At 46.2% G+C, this 22,084-nt stretch overlaps 2 protein-coding genes across 4 annotated transcripts in view; one reads left to right on the top strand and one right to left on the bottom strand.

Annotated features, from left to right (window-relative positions):
- The window catches only part of LOC126531105 (beta-mannosidase-like), a 308,119-nt gene that overhangs the window by 123,104 nt on the left and 162,931 nt on the right, over positions 1-22,084 (bottom strand). The gene's annotated exons all lie outside the window — the stretch shown is intronic.
- The window catches only part of LOC126531108 (uncharacterized), a 179,616-nt gene continuing 162,897 nt past the window's right edge, over positions 5,366-22,084 (top strand). Inside the window, exon 1 of the mRNA XM_050178504.3 lies at positions 5,366-5,576. The gene's annotated coding sequence lies outside the window, so the exon portion shown is untranslated. The remainder of the gene's footprint in view (positions 5,577-22,084) is intronic.

The following is a 22,084-nucleotide window of genomic DNA, read 5'->3' as shown; positions in this document are numbered from 1 at the left end:
AGCATTAGCCAACGGCTTTCTGGACTAAGAGAGCCGCCCACCTAGGGCGAAGAAAGGACACTTTCTCGCTGTTTCTTAGAATAAACGTTCATTCCTCCTCCTCCTCCTCTATGACCACATATTTGCAGGTACGTGCTAATCTCCGTCGAATTCTCACTTGGAATGTGGAACAGCCATGTTTAATATATATTCAATTTACGTGCTCGACAGGACGGGGAGGAGGAAATAAAGAGAGAAGGCAGGGATGTTGCTAATGCAGCTGGCTTGTGTTCGTACGGCATTAAATCTAAAAACTTATGCTTTGATTATAAAGTGCATGCTCATTGTTCTTCCTGCTCATGCGATGTCACCTGAGTTTGTAGGAATTCACTCGCTAATTGTGGTGTTCATACGGATCACGGAATTAGTAAAATAAAATAAATTCTGGGGTTCCACGCGCCAAAACCACGATCTGGTTACCAGGCGTGCCGTTGTAGCAGACTACGGATTAATTTCGACCAGCTGGGATTCTGTAGCGAGCACCTAAACATAAGCACACAAGAGTTCTTGCATTTCATCCCCGTTGAAATACGGCCGTCAATGCAGGAGTCGAAACAGTGATCTCGAGCTCAGCAAGGCAACCTCATAGCCACTAAGCTAACGTGACGCGTAGAGAATTCGTGCTGTGCCTGTGGTGTTTCAGTCGCGCGCTAACACACTGAGCTTTATTTCATACGCTCATTATGGAGTACGCATGGCAGATTTTGTGCCATTTAGCTCTCCAGCAATGATAGAAAAGAATCAAGGAAACATTCGGGCTTGATGTTTTGTTAGTTACAAGCACGTGAACCCAGCGGAAGCAGAAGAGAATGAACTGTGTATTTATTAGAAGTGTAGAAATAAAAAAGAAATGACGATGAAAGAGAGAACCACCAGCGTCCACTTGAGTCGTGCGACGCTTTACCAATTGAGCTAAGGCGGCAGCTGTGGTCCCAATCGACTTATTGCGTCTATTTTTATTGCAATAGCAATTATATGGCCATTACAGCCGCATTCTTGCCCTCGTCGTCACCGTGATGTTCCGTATAAAAGTCCTGTATCTGCGAGTGAAAGCGTGCGAGCGGAGCCGACGACTGCGGGCCAATCTCGCGCGTGCAAGGGAGGAGAGCGGGAAGGAAGCGCGCCGCCTTCCGCCGAGCGCTAGGTTCTGGGAGGGGGGGGAGAGGGAGGGGGACGTCGTTGTACTGTGTAACCTGCGGCCGCGCGCCACATATCTTGAAAGCGATGTGCGTTGAGAAACGAGTGTAGGCGCTTCGATGGCTCATGCTTTTGAGCGTGATAAATCCGCGCTGCTCAGTTTGCGTTGAAGCGATAGACATCATGAAGGTCACTTCGCTCGCTGCTGCTGCCGCGCTTCCTCATGCCAGCGTTTCGACAGCGAGTGTCCGCGCTCATCGAGTGTGATGTGTTCAAATTTTCCTGTGCGTGCTGACACCACGCTTGTTAATTCAGTTAATAAGCGAATATTAGCTAATTTATGCATATTATAAAACTACTTTCCCTACTTTGTTTAGCTGTCTACTACTTTGCTGTCGCAATCGATGCTCCGCCTTTCGGGCGAAACTGCGAACTTTTTTAGATATGTAATGCTTAGGAAATGTTGGCGCCTTCACTTGTCGCTGGCTACCTCTTTTCATAGAAATGTATGTAATGAAGGCCACAGGTATAGAAATTTCCATAAAAGCCACTCAAACTTAAAGTCAGTTCACGGAGAAAAGTAAAACATTCTTAATCTTAAAGTCAAGCCACATAAGTAAGTGACAGCCACTTACTGTTAAAGTCACATAATTACGCTATCGACAGCTCGCAAAAGAAGTGTCCCACAAAGAAGAGCAGTGAACTGCAGCGTCCAATAACATAACTACGCTAAAGTTAGGGCAAACAAGAAACGTGATAAATTCACAGAAAAGAACGTGTAGTCTGACCTGAGTTTGTTAATGCGTACGGATCCCGATCATGAGACTGAAATAACGAGAAGAATAAGAATGGGCTGGGGTGCGTTTGGCAGGCATTCTGAAATCATGAACAGCACGTTGCCACTATCCCTCAAGAGAAAGATGTATAACAGCTGTGTCTTACCAGTACTCACGTACGGGGCAGAAACCTGGAGGCTGACGAAAAGAGTTCTACTTAAATTGAGGAGGACGCAACGAGCTATGGAAAGAAGAATGATGGGTGTAACGTTAAGGGATAAGAAAAGAGCAGATTGGGTGAGGGAACAAACTCGGGTTAATGACATCTTAGTTAAAATCAAGAAAAAGAAATGGGCATGGGCAGGACATGTAATGAGGAGGGCAGATAACCGATGGTCATTAAGGGTTACGGACTGGATTCCAAGGAAGGGAAGCGTAGCAGGGGGCGGCAGAAAGTTAGGTGGGCGGATGACAGGAAGTTTGCAGGGACAACATGGCCACAATTAGTACATGACCGGGGTAGTTGGGGAAGTATGGGAGACGCCTTTGCCCTGCAGTGGGCGTAACCAGGATGATGATGATGATGATGATGATGTGTGTGTGTGTGTGTGTGTGTGTGTGTGTGTGTGTGTGTGTGCATGTGTCTTAAGCCTAGCTGTGGGTCACCTCCAAGCACAACAGCAGTGGCAAGTGGGGAACACCATTTCAAACGCAATCATCACGCGGCACGTGAAATGAGGGGCATGTAACTAGAGAACGGAACCTCGAGCAGTAACAAATCACAAGCCATTGCCTTTAAACACTTTTTTCGGCATCCTTGCGTAAAGTTCCACTAATTTTATCACTATGAGGAGAACTAACTGTCATATTCTGTAAATATTACAGCGCCCACATTTCCGCGAGCTCAGCAACAAATGAACACTAGCAAATTCTCAAAAGTTGGCTTTGCCCTTAAAGACATAAGTGCGCGACAAAGCCACCTTGTTTGTCAGATCAAGTTGAAAATGTATTTTTACATACCACGCAGTCTTTTCTCTTTCTTTCTTTCTTTCTTTTTTATTGTTTACCTACTAAAATTTGAATAGCTTTCAAAGCTATTCAGTGTTATCAAAGCAGTGTTGTCAGTCTCAGCTTATCCAAAATTCGAAGCCAATGTGTAATCATGACATGAGGCGCAAACCTATGCAAGTTGGCTCTGCCTCTTTAAGGCTAAGTGCGTGGCGAAGCCAATTTTCTGATTTAGAACGGGTGGGAAGTGTTGTCCTCCAGCTTAAAGTATAATAAAAATTTTCTTGCATCCTAAAGTTCTAAGATAGTTAGAAACATAGTTATCAGTGTAGGCTTGCCAAAAAGTTCAACCTTCGCGAATATATTGTCATGCTAGAGAGCACAATTGTTGCTACAGAATGTTGTGCCTTGAGCGCTTCCCGGGACTACGGCGAAAAAAAAAAGTTAAATGAAGAGGGGAATCAGTCACGCAGCCACTTTAATCAAACTGAATAGAATGAATCAGTTATTAATATTTTCATCCTAAATGGTTGCCTCACTAGTGAATTGAAGAAGAACGGGTCGTTTGTTTTGATATTCACGAAAACGTAAAGAAGTCAAAAGTTTAACGCAATTTTAAATAACTTTCAGAGAACCGTCAGCGAAAGCTTATTCATTATTTTTTATTTTGCTTCATTACTGATTTAAAAAACTGTTAGGACAACTTGTTTTCGGCGTGATGCCTGAAAAGAATAATTTTTCGTCTAAGGTTGTCGTTCCTTTAGGTTTTCATAAAACGATCCGAAACTTGAACACAATCCACAACCTACAATCTTCTCTTTCTGATTTCAGCCTTCCTAGATAAGCAGGCTTTAACTGGCTAATTTATCTGAAGGTCGACTTTTTGATGGACTGTGAACTTCACATAGATCCGCCGTATGACGTAAGAGCAATCTTAGCTCTGGTTCAGCGCAGGTGAGATTCACATGTACTACATAGGTCACGTAGAAATCTCTATCTGTGTCTCTCTCGCCTCTCTCTCTCTCTCTTCATCCCCATATCCCCTTCCCCCAGTGCAGGGTAGCAAACCGGACTTGCGTCTGGCTAACCTCCCTGCCTTTCCTGTCTTCTATTTCTCTCTCTCTCTCTCTCTCTCTTTCTGTCTATCAGTCTGGATTTATCTAATTGTAATTTTTTCTGCTGCTTTCTTTCTTGTGCGTCATTGTGATCAATCAATCAATCAATCAATCAATCAATCAATCATTCATTCAATCAATCAATCAATCGTTTCCGTCAGTAATGGAAGCAGAAGAAAGCATTCCGTAGAGCCGAGTGTGTATATAGGGAAGGTCACACTGTTCCTGCACACTACCAAAATACATTGTCTATTTCGCAGAATGCTTGCCACTTTGAAACAACACCAAAAGTTATGAAAAGGGCCGTTTTCTTGGTGAACCAATTTTTCTGGGTGACATCCGACCTTTGTAACCTAAAATAGCAGCGTTCCGACGAAACCACGTTATTTTTTCGGCTTCTCGCCGCACGAAAGATCAAGAGGCTCAAGCCGAAATCAAACGGGCTTACTGACGACCCCCGCTAGTTGTCCAGCACTCCATCACGCGTCGAAATGGTGTCAGACATGCTCAAAGGGGTCAACTGTGCTCTCGACGACGACCACGACGACGCGATAAAATATCTCCGCGCCACGTTTGACGCATAATGCAGCCGCCGTCTGGTCCTCCGAACGCACCACACAAAAGAGGGTTATTTCGCTCGGACGCAACTGGCGTCCGCCGGTGTTTCTTTACGGCGACGGAGCACAAAAGGTATTGCGCTTATGGCCACCCTATACCAGGACCCCATTCTTTAAAAAGCGGGACAGAAACAAACAAACTCCGGAAACGAGTCCCTTCCGTTTTGTCGTGCTGCTGCTTCAATTGCGAGATCCTTGTCTCGAGTCGAGTCGAACGAGGATAGCGGCGTCCCGCGAAAGGCGTAGGTGCTCGCCTCACGTCGCCAAGAGTTTTGCGCCGCCGCTCGAGTACAGAAAGCGAACAACAACAAATTCCAAGCCACTGAGGGAGGGAAGAAAAGCTTTTTTCCCATGCGTTCGTAGACGAGAGAATGGAGGGGTAGGAGAGGAATGTAGGGAAGAGAATGGAGTCTGAATCAGCAGAGAGAGGCGTAATGGGGAACGAGGGAAAAGTGGGGAAGAGGAGAGGAAAGAAGAGGAGAGGGCTTCCCGCCGCCGCCGCTGTCGCACGGGCCCCGGATTGGTGCGCTCCGGAGCCCGGGCCGGTTTCGAACCGAGCGTTAGCGCGCCCGTGCTGGGAATCGATTGGTCGCGAGGGCAGGCGGCGCTGCTGGCGGCGTCGTACGTCACGCGCGACGTCACGGAGGGGGGTCCCGTATGTTGGGCAAAAGGGGAGCGCGTGGGGGATAAAAGCCCAAGTCGACCAATGGGACAGGGCCGCCAGTGATAAAGCAACCCCCGGTGTCCTGAAACTCAAGTTTGACGCCATTCAGGACTGTGTTGTGTGTACGACTGCACGAGGCACACCGCGCGTGTACAGCAGGATCCCGGTTCGCACCAGTGGCCAACCGCACGGCGCAACAGTAGAGCTTCGCACGGGACCGGTGAGTGTGTGCGTCTCTGTACGACTGCGGGTGTGTGTGTCGAGGAGAAGGCAGAACTTCTCCGTAAGTTTTGAAACGGCCGGCGGCAAAGTATTGGCGCCAGCGCCTCTTGGCTTTTCAATCCGTAACCATCATCACATCGTCCAACGGGTTGATTCATTGTCATCGGCGGCAGTGGTTAGTCCCACTTTTCTTCTCCAACTGTAGAAAATAATTACTTTTCGCTTCATTTCACTGCGCTGACGCGTGTTTCTTCCAATCCTTAGCGCAAAAGAAGAGAAAACTGCAAACGTTCTGCACCTTGGAGTTGCCACTGCTGCACCGGCATTTTTATTAAGCGCGAACCTAATGCAGCACAAAAACGTGTGAATTCGTTACTGCAGCTCACTCACGTTCAACAACCAGATAACTGTGTGTCTGACAACAATGTCATCTCATCACAAAGAAAGAGCAGATATTTTGGGTCCTCACGGTGGGGAAATGTTTGGCTACCGCGTGAAATGTCGCTTTACACTTGACGCTCAAAAACACAGCCATCCTGAGGCCGGGCCACACATCGGTACGCTGTATATTTCCCCGCTGCTGCGCCTGCACTTCTTTTCTTTTTCTTCTTCTTTGAACAGAACGAAAGAGTGCTTGATCGGACACAGACGCTGAAACACCGAAACTAATAAAGAAAAGGGCGGCTTCTGTCAAAGGCGTTCAAGAGGACCATCTATTTTGTGACCGAATCGCATGGTTGCTATCGTGTTGTTCGTCTTCCCTTTTCATGTTAATCATATCGGGAAAGCGAATGGACTAACGAATTAAGACGAGAAGCACCGGTGCTAATAATATAAGATTGCAATTATTCATTAAAAGCGTCACTTGCTGAGATAAGAAAAGTCGTATCAGCCATAACGGGGAAAAAATAGCTGCCGCGATCATTTACGTATGCTAAAAAGAAAGCATTAGTTTTTGTTATGGCGTTTACCCGTGGCTTTTCATTACATTTTATTATTTATTCTTAATACTATTTCTAGTGATTTCAGACGTCGCGTAAAGCAAGGGATCATAGATGGCTTTATATATTCTATTTCTATTATACTAGTATTATACTCCTTACCGATGGGTTGATCCCGGCTTGACGTCAGGATCAGCGCATCGCCATGGCGAAGATTAAGCAGGGACTAAAACCGTGAAAGACAGCTGTTGCATCATTCAAGAACATTGCTGCAGCTGTCCTTCAGTTCACTGTGACCACTGACTTCTCTTTTGATAATTAAATGCATTCTCACAGCGCATTTATAGTTTTCTTGCTTTCTTTCGTTATTTTACTTTCCAGATTTTCTTTTTGCTTCTCTCTTTTTGTCAACTACTTCCAAGATGCTCGATTCCATGCGAAAGAGAGTAAAGCTTAGGAAGACAGAGCACCTTATAATAAAACGTCTTTCACTATAATACGCCGTGGGGAAGACAAACGCTGTCAAATTCCAGCCGCAAGTTGCGTCTTAATCTCAAGGACCTAAAATTGTCGCGTTCTAAGACTCAAAAAAATTTCTTCGACGACCACTACGTTCTCAACAAAATAGTCATGATAAAGCAAGATCAAGTTAACAGGGGAAAAAATGGTTCTCTTTACTAACGTACCATTTTGCTGTCGAAAACTAGGAGGAGGAGGAGGAGGAGGAGATTTTAATGAAGAGAAAGGAGGAGACATCGGCCTGGAGAGCGTGTCTCTAGCCTGCTACTGCTCGCTGGGAAAAGGGGAAGTTGGAAACTGAATCCTCCCGCCAAGTAATGACCCCCATAATAAAAGCCTTTCGAAGGTCGAAGCTTATTCCAAGCTATTCATTAAAACATGTGCAGAACTTTCAAAATATCTCATATCATATAATCATTACAACGCTTTCCAGAAGAGTGATATGCGAGTGCCGCTTTGGGATATTAAATCCCACAAATGAATCATTTAGTATATTTCTGCAAACAACTACCAGTGACAACATCAACGATTCTTCGCTCAGGAAAAAGATAATTTCAGATGACGCTCACATTAACATCTTAGAGTAATCTTTCTCCGAAGAAACTTTTAATTAAAATGTCTACCTTGTTCTTATACGGTACAGGTAAACAATCAATATGCTACATCCAGCACTAAGTAAAAAATAACGAATTTGCATGATTTAGTCACAAACTATAATGACAATGACGACGGCGGGAAACTTTCCTACACTTTACGATTTGTTATTAAACGTTTGCATCTTTAAACTACCAAGGTTTGGCTGTCGATGCGTTCAACCAAAACAAAAACGCGCTGTCTGTAATCGCTTCTCGAAACACGCACGAAAGGCTGAAGAATGCATGAACGTGAAGCTATAATGCGACGGGAAAATCTCCATAGTGGAAGAGGAGCTACACATTCTTTGCGCTTCGTAAGAAACAATGAAGTTAGAAGACATGCATCGAAGTAACAAAGCAAATAAAGTTTTGATCCAGAAAAAAAAGAAATAAAGAAGCAAAGCGAGGCATCTTTCTCTCTTTGGTATTTGATTAAAGCGTGAGTAAGGGCTATAGGAGCTCTATCTATGCAAATTCGTTGCGCGTTTCCTCACGACAGAATTCAGGAATTCGCGGTATGGCTGGATTTCAAGAAACACGCTTTACGTTCTTCTACCCGAAGATGCAAGCTAGCCTATATATAACACGGTTAAAGTAAACGTCGTAGGGCTTGAGAAACACAAAAAACTTCCTCCTGCGTGAGTTTAACAAGGCAGCGAAACGTGGCAAGGTCAAAGCCGTGAAGCGACAGCCTGATAGAGCACAACGCGCGCTTCGAAAGTAATCGAAGCACAAAAGATACCGGATGCTCCTTGCGCTACGAGAGATTGCGTTTAAAAAAAAAAGTGAAAGATGGCGTTAACCATTGAGGGACATTGAGTCCTATAACGAAGAAGGGACATCGAGATAAGTGGTTAAGCGTGGTCCTCAAAACAAAAAAAATACTATAACATTTTCGATACTGTAGATACGAGAGAAAAGGCCATCGTCTAAAACAGTTAAAGTGACTCTAAATGACATGTGTTAGTTCTCTTTTCAGAGTTTGAGTACGTCATAGTATTTCATGAACAGGCTCGCGTCAGGACGCTTACAGTTTCTCAGCGAATGAAGAAGCACTGTCTTCGGATTTTCTTCGGCAAGAAAGCAAAAACCGTATTCTATATGACGTACTTCTCAGGATAACACTTTCAGTGCGCGATGACTGGCTAAGCCAGCGGAAGTGCCTGTGGCGAAAAAAAAAATTACGCATTTCTTATTACCGAAAGAAATCAAGGGATTGGGAATGCTCGACTTAGTTCTTTGTGGCAATCATATGAAGCAATCAGACAATGAAACCAAGGAAAGTGTAGAGGAAATCAATTGTGGTTTTTACTTGAAATGTAGAAATGATAAAGAAAAGGAAAATAAATGTGACAGAAAAAGTTGCTAGTTGCCACGTGTGAAAGCAAAGCAAACGACCTACGCATTATGCATGCGATGATCTACCAGTGCAGTGCTATGTGGCAGCGGCTGTTACCAAGTCCAAATTTTTGGCTATTTGTGGGTGAGTGTACTAAAGCTAGCACTAGAGGAGTGTTAGCCAGCACACCTCAAGGTTATCGGGTGGAACGCCCTTTGAACCACTGGTGTCACGTAGTATTCGAACTTAGGAGCAGGCAACTAACTAGCCAAAGTGTCACTAATAGGCCACCTCAAGGTACCAAGGCTGCCGGGGTCCCGACCTTCGCTATGGATTAAGCGAAAACAATCCCTGGAATCGAGGTAATCGATGTTTGTATAGTAACAACTACATAATGTTTTCATTTTACTTTTCACTTCATGCCATTCATTCCATTTTGTGTGTCTTTTTCTTATGAACATCGTATTTTGGTTAAAGAAGAAAGACTTAACTCCCCCTGTGCTTTCCTTGACTTCATTTTCTGTTGAGCCAAATATCGCCCCAGAGCATGTTCGCAGGTTCGTCGACAGGGTATTGTTTATTGCGAGTCAGATACCGACAGGCAGCATACATGCCGTGTAATGAACCCGACGCAAAGCACTCGTAGCGACGATCGCGGCTGAGGCGAAAAACAGCTGCATCAGCGAGCTGTCTCGCAAACCCTCTGGAGAAAGAAGAGGAGGTAAAACCTTTAACAATGGCGAGAAGGTGCACCTAATTTTACTCCTAGCAACGGTTGTTCCTGACATCTGGACTCGGGAAACTGATGTTAGCATACGTACCACGTACATATGAGCCGTGAGAATGTTCTTAGGTTCGTCGCGGATCTTGAGTCGCTACAAACTCCTCACTGCACATTTCAGTCTCCCCCACATATGTACCTCACGCTGGCGAAAATGTATACGGGGCACTGCTATCGCAGCGGTCATATGATGCCAGTCATTACGCACGTGCCAACACGTTGCTAGCCCGAGGCACTCGCCAGCCCGCGGTGCTCACTTGCAGCGTCAGCACAAGGTCCGCGACAGTAGCACCAATACATAAGGGGAAGCACGCTCTGGCGCCGATGGCGCTGGGCTTTGAACGTTTGCATCGATCCATTAACACATCCTTGTAAGTCTGTTTGAATCAACCGTTTGTGCTGCGCAAAGCATGAAATGAATCAAGCATTTCCCACCACTCGACTACTGTCGCTCCGTAAGAAGCCAAAGTTGAAATAACTCGAGGAATCACGAAAAAAAAAAAAAGATTTTTCTTTTTCCACGTTAGATGTAGCCTGAAATTGGAACATGGAGTGTCCATCCCGATTCTAGATTTTCCGAAAGGTTCATCGACGATAGTAGCACGTCGTAAACTACAACACAGAAAAAGAAAGACAGGACCACAATACTGACAACTGTACATCTGTATTGCTGCCTAATGCGCGCTGCTACCATGGATATGTTCCGACTCGCCAAATTCGTCATCCTTGTATTGTCGGCACGAGCCGGGAAGAATTGGTTCTTCAGTATCCCTTCCACATTCCGTCCAATCCAAGGAGTTTGCGTGGCTCTCGCGGTATCCGTGCCGTTGGGTGTTACGGTGGCTCGCGCTACAGCAACGTAACCGTATCTTCACCTTCAAATGCCTACACTTCCTCAAACGCTTCAAACAAGATAAACCAGTCGGGAGCTGCGGTCTGCGTTGTCAGGCTGTGCCATTCATGTCTGCGACGGATCGTTTGCCGTCTAAAAATATGCCCCCCTTAACTACGGCATGAGGAATTCCTCGTTCCACGACCTAATCACATTATCTGACCATTTATTGAGCGCGCCCTCCAAAACATTCTTTCGGTGTCTTTTTTCGCAAGCGTCTTCTCTGAAAATTGTGTATCTTTATTGAGTGGCTACCTCTTCTTTATACGCTGAAACTTTCGGCACGTCGCCATATCACAGCCTTGTTTAACTTGTCTTTGCCTCTCGTGCTCGCTTTCTGAACAGCCGGCGTCTGGCACGCATAAACGGTAAAATTTACTCGAGAACTCAACGAAAAAAAAAAATACGTTGGGAAAAGTATCATAAATGTTGCGATATGTTGCTTTATTAGTAGCGGTCCGAGTGCAGTCATACCCGAAACAAATTCCGCTTTGTCTGTCAGCTCACTGAGAAGTGCAATTTCCCAGGAAAAATACAACAGGTTTATGCCTGAAAGGACTCATATTTACACGAGCTTAACTGTGAGCGAATCAGATCTTTGTTTACATTGTCTCTGAAAAAGTGCAGAATGACGCGCGCATGCACGAGGTACAAAAGACACAACTTTAATCATTGCCGGAAAACGAAAATCCTTGGAGTTTGTTCAAACAGGGTTAAAATGAAGACTTTTAATGCGTTATTCCTTTATTTGCGATTTGAATGCAACGCTGCAAGTTGATTATGATTTCCGATTGGACTGATCAACATATTGCGCTGATATGGCAGGGGAGAAGCTTGTGCCGCCACTATAAAAAGGATAAAAAGGTAAGCACAGTATTTGCCAACCCGATCTTGGTTTTTGATTTAATGTAGAAAGGAGTCTTAGGCCGCATCGAGCAGAGTTTCAGTGGTAAAAGCAAAGCTGTATGAATTATGATTGTGACAATACATATGTACCAGCCCTTAATAAGTTCACAGTTGTATTCCATATATTTTTGGAAGAAAATATAACGGTAGTTTAAATGATGAAGGCAATGTATTGAAGGCGTTCGTTATTTCAATTTCTACAGATAGAAGACTGCGTTGCAAGCACTGCTACAAAATTGTAATGAGATGGAAATTTTTTCGTAGAAATGAGCGAAGAAATAAGTTACTGTCTATGTACAGCTGCGCGCAAAAGTATCGGACCTACGTCAACAATGTTCAAACCTCGACTTCGCATCGCTTCTTGTAGCAGTTACAATTAATACTTGTATAAGTCGTAGCTATATGCCTGAAGTATTGGGGGCGAGCTCCACCACTGGAAAAGCTAGCGCCACCGTCGGCGTGACGTGGCATGAGGGATCACGTGAACACAGCGGCCGCGTCGGCTGCCTCGGAAGTGCCGAAGCGAGCTGAAAACGAAAGTTTAAAAGTCCCACCTGCGCCGCGGTTCTGATTAAGTGGTGAGACTTTACCGCCTCCGGTGTCTCCTTGACAACATTTGAAAGTACTATAATAGGTAGTGGCTGCCTTTGGAGGCGTGCAGCATGGTGGGCTACTGCTCGGTGCCGCAGTGCCGGACGTACACAACGGAGCCCGGTGTCAGCCTTATTCACACGTAGCCGCAGGACAAGAAGCTGCGTGAAGCTTGGCTGGCGAAACCTAGAACCGGCAGACAGCCATCGGCTACAACTCGGATATGCAGCAATCACAGAGGCGAGGAGCATTTGTGCTACGGCACCGGGACTGCGTGGTGTTCGGTGAGCAGCAGAAAACGCGCACTGAGACGCTCGCCCGCGCCCGCAGCCCGGCTAATGTCATGACTGTTTGGTCTATGAATTTGTTGATGCTAGATACTGGCAAGTTCACTGGAACGGAAAGGGAGCGGTAAGACGCACATTAAAGAAAGGCACGGCAGATGGTCATGTTTGTGTTATGAATTAATGCACTGGATTACGAAAAAGAAGCAGAGGGAAATCGCACGCTGAGAAGACCGATAAACATACAGTGCGACGCAAATTGAGAAATAATATTGAAATGTCCAAGAATTTAGAAGACAAAAAAAATTGAATCGTCGCGATGGCACATCACAGTCGTCGTAGCTACGCGTCGAAGTCTCTATAACGGAATTATTTTTTAACAGTACTGATAGCGTCTACGCAACAGTGGTTGCTAGTGTACTGTCAAATGCTCATATGCTGCGGCCTAAAGCTCTCGGCATGGTGCGAAAACGCACTCACAGCGAAAGCAAAACATTGTGCGCGGACACGCATGCAGACGCGCAGTCGGTCGCTGCGAACCCGTGCGTTCGCTGGATTGAGGCTTCATTCTGTTATGCCCCATTTGGTTATACAGACAGCCCACTATAAGAACATATTTCACATAGTTTACTCTCAGCGTTTGGCTACCTTTCACACAAAAAGCCGGTTCGGGAGACTCCATCGCGGCGACCGCGCGCGGTGGCATTCACTGTACGTATTCGGTAAAGAGATAGCGTCTGTAAACGATTCTGTACTTCCAGTTTGCCCAAGATTATTATATCGACAGTCAAAAACTTCCCTCGTTTTGAGAGTACCTATATAAATTTCCAGGAGGGCTGCCGCGTGTTCTTTTTATTGACCGTCGTAAGCGAAACCTATGAGGAGCGCGCCGCGTGATCCCTCATACTACGCAAGGGAGGCGCTTCCGACAGATGGCGACTCCGTAACTCCTCGCCGCCAATATCTTCAAATATAAATGAGAACGACATCTTTGCTAGCTGATACAAAAAAAGGGGGGGGGGGGGGTCAAAATTGCCTGTAAATGGCGGAGGGGTTTTGCTATTTTCGCCCATGTACGAGGTACGTCCCCATCGTTAATTTCTCGCTATCTTACAATGACAGTTTCTGGCATTGAAGCTGACCCTAGAAGTACTCAAACTGCACCTTCCGCAAAGCTGCTTCATTGATGACGTCACCTGTGCTGTTGTTTGTCTGAGCAGCGTCGTGTTTCTGAATTTCTGTTGAGAGGAAATGAAAGCTCACGCACAGCAGAGATGTCACTATAATGGAACCATGAAAGAAAAGCGCGCAAGATGCAAACACGACATTGACCGGTCATCTAGCGCAAGTCTTGGGAATAGATGCAACGCACAAGAAATGAAGAAATGTGCGACGAATTTATTGTTGTTGGTTTAGGTTGGCCCAGTTGTATCAATACATATAATTGCAGTACTACCATGTATTGCGTGAAGTACAACAATGCTCAAGAAGCAAGGAGTCATTTTGGCAATATATAAGGCGTTCACGGTAATGGATTTCTAAAGGCTCAACCAGACGTACGCGTTCCAATGCGTCCGCACACGCCGCGCTGACTCGACGTCGCGTGGCGCCCGACGGAGGAAGAGGGCGCGCACCCAAACGATGCACGAGTTGCCGCGCGTAGCCGCGCGTCTCGTCGCGGCGGCGCAGTGTTGCTAGCTTGCCATGTTCAAGGCAGTCTAGCCTTCGCTTAACGGCCACGTTAAGCAATGTGTTACATATTAGACAGTTTTAGTTTAGCGTCAGCAACTATAGCGTACGCTATTCGCTATAATATAGCGTACGCTAAGCAGCGCACGTTTTCTACAATTTTAGTTGACCGGCGATATCTTCGAATCTCAGAGGCCATGTGCCGTTGTTGCGGCTATTTCGCGCCATTAGCGACAGGTGGCGCTGACATCTCGAATGTTTCTTTTGTTAGGCTTCGACTCGTTCGAAACGAGAAGCGATCTCGAAAACACCACGAGGTTATCCATAATACTCTGTCGTCGAAGCGGCCTGAGACTAAGCGAAAGCCGTTTACACAGTCATTTGCTACGAACGAAGTGCATTTTACAAAAGCAACGCCAAATTAAATTCGAAGCGGGCAGCCGGGACCGCCGCCATGTTTCCCGCAAGCTCCGCAAAGCCCGCAACAACGCTAGGGCACGGCGCTAGGGTGACCCGGGCTTGCCTGAACGTCGCGCGAAGAGTCGTTCCGGAAGTGACGTTGGCTTGCCGTGGTCATGTGAGGTGTGTCATGCTACTGACGCGAGCGGCAGCTTCCGGCGCGGGCGCAAAAATTCTAGCGGTTGTAGGTCTCCACGCCGCCGCGCGCCGACACGCGAAACAGCCTCCGCGCCTGACGCCGTACGCGACCAGGCGTGGTGCGGCGCGTGCGGGCGCATTGGAACGCGTACGTCTGGTTGAGCCTTTAGAGCAAGAACTTCTCGGATTTTAACAGCGGAGCTGTTTAAGCTTTTAGTTCCACCGTGGAATGTTACCAGAAAACTCAACCCAGCTGTGCGCTGCCTCGCGTTGCCTAGCAACCACCTGCGAGAGCACCGAGCCACGTAACCTCCACGCACCCCACGCGCGTATGGCGGAGTCATGACGTCACAGGCGAGTAAAAGCTCGGAACAGTCGGCGCGACGCCACACCTCTCGCCTCCTCTACTCCGTGCGTACGTGCTGCTGCCATGGGAAGACCGAACAAGGTCCGGACGCCCGAAGAGGAAGCGGCTTACCAGGAAGAGCGCCGTACTGCCAAGCGAGAAGCGATGCGTCGCCGCTGAGCTGATCCAGAACACCAAGCCGAAGCTGCGGCTGAGAAGAGGCGACGCCGAGTCGAGAATCCAGAGTTTCAGTCCATGGAACGCGAGAGTCGGCGCCCGAACGCTCAACGTCGCCGAGAAAGCGATTCCAGCCTGCGACTGCTCGGAAACTTCCAGCGTCAAGCCCGCCGAGACAACTAAGCAAAACCTAGCATAACCTCGCAAAACCTAGAAACAACTTAGCCAAGCCTACCAAACTCCGAAAAACCTAGAAACGACTTAGCCAAGCCTACCAACAACTTAGCAAATCCTAGCATAACTTCGCAAGACCTACGCACAACTTAGGCAAGCCACGTAAAAGCTAGGTGATTACAAGCTCCACTGTTGACTCCAGCCTTGCACCACTAGTGCAAGCTGGGCACGTTTTTCTTTATTATTATTACATCACATTTGGGATATGTTGTCGCCTTCAAGTGACTCCAGCTACTCATTTTTCACATATAGCGGATACGTACTAAAAACGAAATAACAAACCTGCACTGAACAAAACTTGGATAACAATATCTAAGAAGACTTGAAGTAAGGTGACATTACGGCACTAAAAAACAGCTCACAACAGAGATCATATTTAAAACATACTGGAGTGAAATGTTAACTCCCATAACTGCAAGAAACAGAGCCCGCAAGAATGGTTGCATAAAACACGCTATAGTGTTTTTAAAGGTGTTATACGTGTAATTTGTATGAGGTGAAATGATCCATCGCTCAATTAGTCAGCGTCTACGTCTTACCGGGCTGGTGACTTATGTCGGTGATCACGGTTACCTGCGATTACAATGACTTTCGGAGATTTCTGTTTCAACGAACTAACCTGTAACTGCATCGTCTAAGATTGCAGATCAAGTTTGAGGTGGGTAATTCTGGGTATCCGAAGGTCGTGACAGAGGATGTAGATTGACGAAACGGGAAAATACATCCCTGGTTTTCGTCTGTCTGCATTCCCCCTTAGACTTGCGGCGCGTTGTTCATGTACCCAAAGCTCTTTACCAGAAAGCCTGAACTTTAACTCCTTCAAGTTGGTATTTGGATGGTAATTAGATGGCCGTATGAAAGGATTAATAAATGCGGGATCTGCGAAATAGTTCAATGTTGAGCCCTATTTTAGCTCGCAGACATTAAAACGGCACCGCGCTGTGTTGGTAGCGTGCGCTAGTACACGTAACACGTTGAAATCGAAGCTTCATGTCCAGGCTAAGAAATATTTTGGATCCGTATTCACAAAAAGCTCTGACGATACAATTGTTCGTAAGAAAAAATAAGCTACGCTGGACGCTGCGACGTAGGCCGGCTAGTCAGAAGGAGCCCTTACGAACGAATAGAGAGAGAGAGAGAGAGAGAGACAAAGCAAGGAGAGGAAAGGCAGGGAGGTCAACCTGACGAGCATCTTGTTTGTTACCCTACACTGGAAGTAAGGGAAAGGAGGACTACTGAGTTAAAGTCGACTAGCTTATTAAAATACGTGCAAGACCAACATTCGAGCTTTAGAGAACATACAAGGTCAAGCCCTACGCACGTGTTTAGGGCTACCTCGGTGCACCCCAACACGAGCAACAATTGCCATCGCGAGAAACCATATGATCCAGACACACGTAGCTGCCGACTCTCTCAGAGAGCACATTCACCATCTGTCAAGGATGCTGTACCATCCCTTAGCTTCTTTACTAGTCGAGAGACCTCAAGCGACCTTTTCACGCGAAGCCTTCATCTCCCTTGTGCTGCTTGCGAGACCCTCGAGTGAACCATGCTATTCCCGGAATTACAAAGGCAAATCATCCGTCGCCGGCTCTGAAGCAACTGACGCTGCTATTGCTACACAAGACATATCGTGCCCGCGTAAATATATTTACCGACGGTTCGACCTCGCCTACCAGCACAACTGCCGCTTTCATCGTTCCAGCTGAGCAGATTACAGTTAAACTTAAGATGCCTACAGCTGCGGTGGGAGAACTTGCAGTCCTCCATGCCGCTATGAGTTACGTAACTGATGAGCCGGCACGGAAATGGGTCTTATTTTGTGACTCTAAGGCAGCTCTTCACAGTGTCAAGTCTTCGAAGGAAAAACATTCTGAATTAAGCCCCTAGCTTTTTCTCAGATTCGAGCATCCCTCGAACTTTTCACCTTGACTGTTCATGTACAGTATGTTCTCGCTAACCCACTCATTGGCCTTGCGCCAAACAGGGGCAGTTCTATACTAAACCATAACTCCGTCCTTAAGCGGAACGTAAAAGCAATGCGAAGCCCTAACGTCAGCGCCCCATAACGAGAAATCTGAACTTGTCATTCAATTCGCGCGCATCATATATTGATTGAACTTTTTTGACATTATAGTGCCGTTTTCTAAAACTCCCAGCGGAGGTGTTGGCGGCGCCGCTCGAGAAGTTATCGCGCCAAGTCTTGGAACGTCGCCTATTCATTAAAGCGACGAATGTCAACATGCTCGATTTCCCGAGGAAAGGAACTCTCGCGGGCTATTGCAATCAGGCAGCGCGTGTTTGCATAGAGAGTAGTACGCTTTCCTTTTAACAGAAGCCGATCTCTCTCGTCTACCCATTCTCCGATATCCTGATCGGACAGGCAGCAGCGCAGGTTGACCGCCTTGTCCTAAATATCTACCGCACTCGAATGAACAAAATATATTTCTTTTTCTTTTTTTCGAGTAATTCATGATCGCTTTCGTGGGGTTCTTCTATGTTCTTGTTATTTTGTACGTGGGCTTCCGCTTTACTCTTTCGAAGAACCGACAGTCAAAACGAACTGCACTTTACTGGCACCCGATAACTTATTCTTGGTTTGTACAAGCTAGCAGAAACCAAGAATAAAGCCGAAGAATCAAGAACCGGCTTGTAAATTAAAGTCAATGCGTCACTGCAACCTCTGCGACGCTTTAATTTGTGCCGACCTGACTCGGCAGGAATTATTTCTTAAGCAGCGTGCGTTGAGGCTTATTGCGTATAACAGATAGAAAACACAACCCCAGATGGTCGAGCTTAACCCGGAGCTCTCCACCACGGCGTCCCTCAAGAACCATAAACGACTGTGCAGTTTTGGGGCGCCGAACCCAACACATTTGATTTTGGGAGCAGTAGAAGGTATTGTTGCATCTTATGGAGATTCTCGGGACGCTCGTGTCTGACTTTCATTTCCAGATTTGGAAGACGTGAGGCAGGACCGTCGTCGTGGTGTACATATACACCGCATTCTAATGCGCAAATATATGCAAGCTATAACGCTGCTATTACGTTATTATTTTCTCACTCATTCTTCCCTTTTATTCGGGAACAAAAGGATATTCCGCTGAATTCCTAGATAACCCGGTTTAGTCCACCAACACACCTATTTCTGTGCCTATTATTTCCAACATATTATTTCCGACATGCGAACTCTCGTACATACAAGAGTGCAAATTTGAGGACTATAAAAAGACAATTTGCGCTACTTAACTGGCCATATAAAACTGGCTCTGTAAAAAGCTTATTGTTTTGTTTTGTCAAAGCCTATGTAAAACCGCACTACGACAGTGGTTGGCAAAGTACTGCATGGTGTAGTTCTTCAGTATCACATGATCTTTTTTTCGGCGATTTGCTTATTACTGAGTCGGGAAGCTGGCCGACCGTCTTGGTGTATATACATACAGGGCGTGTTAACCATCAACATATCTTTAAATACTACACAGTGACAGCAGTGCAGGGGGTGTTTTCACGCAGGGATTTTATTACGAGGGCTGCATTAAACGCCAGTAAGAAACCCACGCTAAATTTAAAATTTACAAAAATTCCCCAGTCAACTTCCAAGCTACGACATTTGTGGTAGTTGTTTATGTATAATAGAAATGGAGACGACTGTTTCTAAACACCAACCAAATTTTTAGAGCTATAGAAATCGCGCGCAGTTTGAGTTAATAATTGTCAGACCTGGCCCATGTGATAAGCTTATACCGAATCTGTGCCCTTCTGCGCTGGCCAGGTACACAGATATATATATATAAGCATCATCCTCATTATAAAAGGCCACAGAGCCCTCGAGCCTTCCTTCGCTCATGCTCTTTTACTGCGTTTAGTTATCCTACACACGGTCTACAATCATTGCATCGCCCTTTTTACTCACATCTTATCGGGATAGCTCTGTTCTGCTTAGTATTTATTTTCTATTCTGTAGAGAAAATTTAAATTACATTAAGGTATTCGTGCTCCTTCTGCACTGCTCTTATCTTCGTAGATATATTTCGCAAGACTAGGGCCGCGATAATGCAGCGGTTCTGATGCACACGACTACATCTACATCGGCAGAACTTGCAGCTCTCCATGCCGCTATGATGTACATCACCGAAGAGCCTACAGAGAAATGGGTCGTATTTTGTGACTCAAAGGCAGCCCTTCACAGCATCAAGTCCGCATTACGTCACAGAACCTACGAGCAAATGACATCTGAAATCAGGGAACTGCACCACCATGCTCTGGAAAGTGGACACCACATTATATTTCAGTGGATTCCTGCTCACTGTGGCATCGTCGGCAACAACCTAGCTGACAAGGCTGCCCGGTGTGCCCACGAAGATACCAAGACGCGTCCAACACCTTTGGCGAGGTCGGACGCTGCCAGAGAACTTCGCCAACTTGCGCGTAAGAAATCCCAAGATCTCTGGATTTCAAGTGGCCTAAATTGCAGATTACGTAAACTGGACCCCACGCTACGGCTACAACTGCCATCTAGCCTTCCCCGCGGCGAAGCAACCTTGTTGTGTCGCTTGTGGCTGGGAGTGGCGTTCACGAACGCATACTCCTACCGTATGGGAATGGCCGAGAGCCCGATGTGCGACTCCTGTGGGTGCGAGGAGACCATCGAGCACCTATTGTGTACCTGCCCTCGCTACGATGTCCAACGCCTCTCTCTGCGGGCAACTTTACGCAGACTGGACTCGAGATGTTTCACCGAGTCAAAGATACTCGGACCGTGGCCACACCCGTCACTGGCTCGAAAAGCGATTCGTGCACTAGTGCGGTACTTGAAGTGCACGGGCTTAACAGACCGTTTATAGTGTCCTTGCGTATGGTGTCGCTCCCACACGTACTCAGTGCTTCCTCTCTCCCTTTCTTCCTCTTTCTATTCCCCTTTCCCCCACCCCCAGTGTAGGGTAGCAAACCGGATGCTGTTCTGGTTGACCTCCCTGCCTTTCCTACCCTTGTTTTCTCTCTCTGCTGCAATGCAATTCCTTGACGCGCTTCGTCAGTGGACCGATCGGCTCTCCGCCGATCGGTCCACTGACGAATCAGTTATCACCTGAATCGATTGGCCCATTGTCGCGGTGGATGATAAGAAAGTTAAAGAATAGAGTGGAAAAAGTCCCTACGTTATACGTCCTAGTTCTCAGTCGAGCCGTTATTTCGAGTGCACGTCGGTCTGTGCATAAATCAAACAATGAATGAATCAATTAATCAATAAATTATTCAACTTATCAATAATTGAATCACCAAACCAATAAATCAATTTGCTTATTTGTACTTTTTTCTCGTGGGAGTTAAATGCAGGTTTTCGGTTATGCGTTATCAGCCTGCAACGTACCCATTTTCGCCACGGTAGCCTACTAGCCGGGAAACAGCTTCAGCAATGCGAAAGCCTACAGTGTAGAGACATAAAGGTCCTGTGGGAACTTACAACAGACCGTTTGTCGTTGCTGAATGCATTCACATTGTCGAAATCATGAAATTTAACAAAGTCTCACGTAATACCATTATTAAGTGTCGTATAACAGTACCCCATTTAGCCCGATATCGGAGCGAGCTCAGAGGATTGGTTGTCGCAGTGGCTGAAGAACCAGCACTTTCATTAGCCTAATAACTTAACGAGACGAAGATATTTCTGATGCATTTATTTAAACTCGGACGACTACAGACGTTGTCACAAGGACAGGTACGTGAAACGTAATGCGCTACACAGGCGCGCATATTTTTATACCCCAAATTGTCCCTTTATGATGCGATAACACTATCTTTTTCACCATATCGCCATCAAAAATAGCATCGGCTACGCATTTCCTTATCAGTGCACCCTTTTAATTGGACAGTTTCCGCAACGTCACATTCTTAATCCTATATTTAACTTTTTTACGAATTAAAGAAAGGTTCATATTTCCGAGCCACTTTGTGCAACACTTGTCTTTAAACTTGTTTGAAAGACAGAAGTTTCGACGTTTGGAATGATTAGCGTAGGTAAAGGATGGCACTTTTCGACCTCTTCAAAGGCACCAAAAATTGAGCGGCGACTAGCAGCTCAATCGACGACGCCCGGCTACCTTACGCGTCACAGTCGACAACGCTCACACCCGGATAAACACTTCGCCAAGGTATCCTACCCTACACCGATATACTAACGCACTTCAACCCCCTGCGCAAGGGTCCTTCTGAATTTTTGTCTCTGGTCGCCTTCACCTACTGTGCACCGTGTTCCTAGTGCCCGGTTTTTGCATAGTACTGTAAAGCACTTCAACGCTAGCTCTTACAATGTCTAACGTTCAGCAGATGGTGTTCTGTGCTGCTGAGTAGATATGCGAAGGCTCGGAAAAACGTGAATTTTGGGGAAAGTAAACTGCTTTTCTTTTGTAGTTTTTTCGCACACAGTACATAATTTGCCCGTGTCTTCCCCGAATGTGAATGCGCACGTCAGCTGAGGTGTCGGTGAAGCGTGAGCTGAAACCGGGACGATATTGTGCGGCATATTCATCAATGGCTACGCTGCTCTCACTCGTTGGGTTACTTCTGGCGAATTTCTG

Source organism: Dermacentor andersoni, chromosome 5 (assembly GCF_023375885.2).
Source record: "Dermacentor andersoni chromosome 5, qqDerAnde1_hic_scaffold, whole genome shotgun sequence".
NCBI lineage: Eukaryota > Metazoa > Arthropoda > Arachnida > Ixodida > Ixodidae > Dermacentor > Dermacentor andersoni.
Note: the sequence above shows the minus strand (reverse complement) of the source record. Positions and strands in the feature narration are given on the sequence as shown.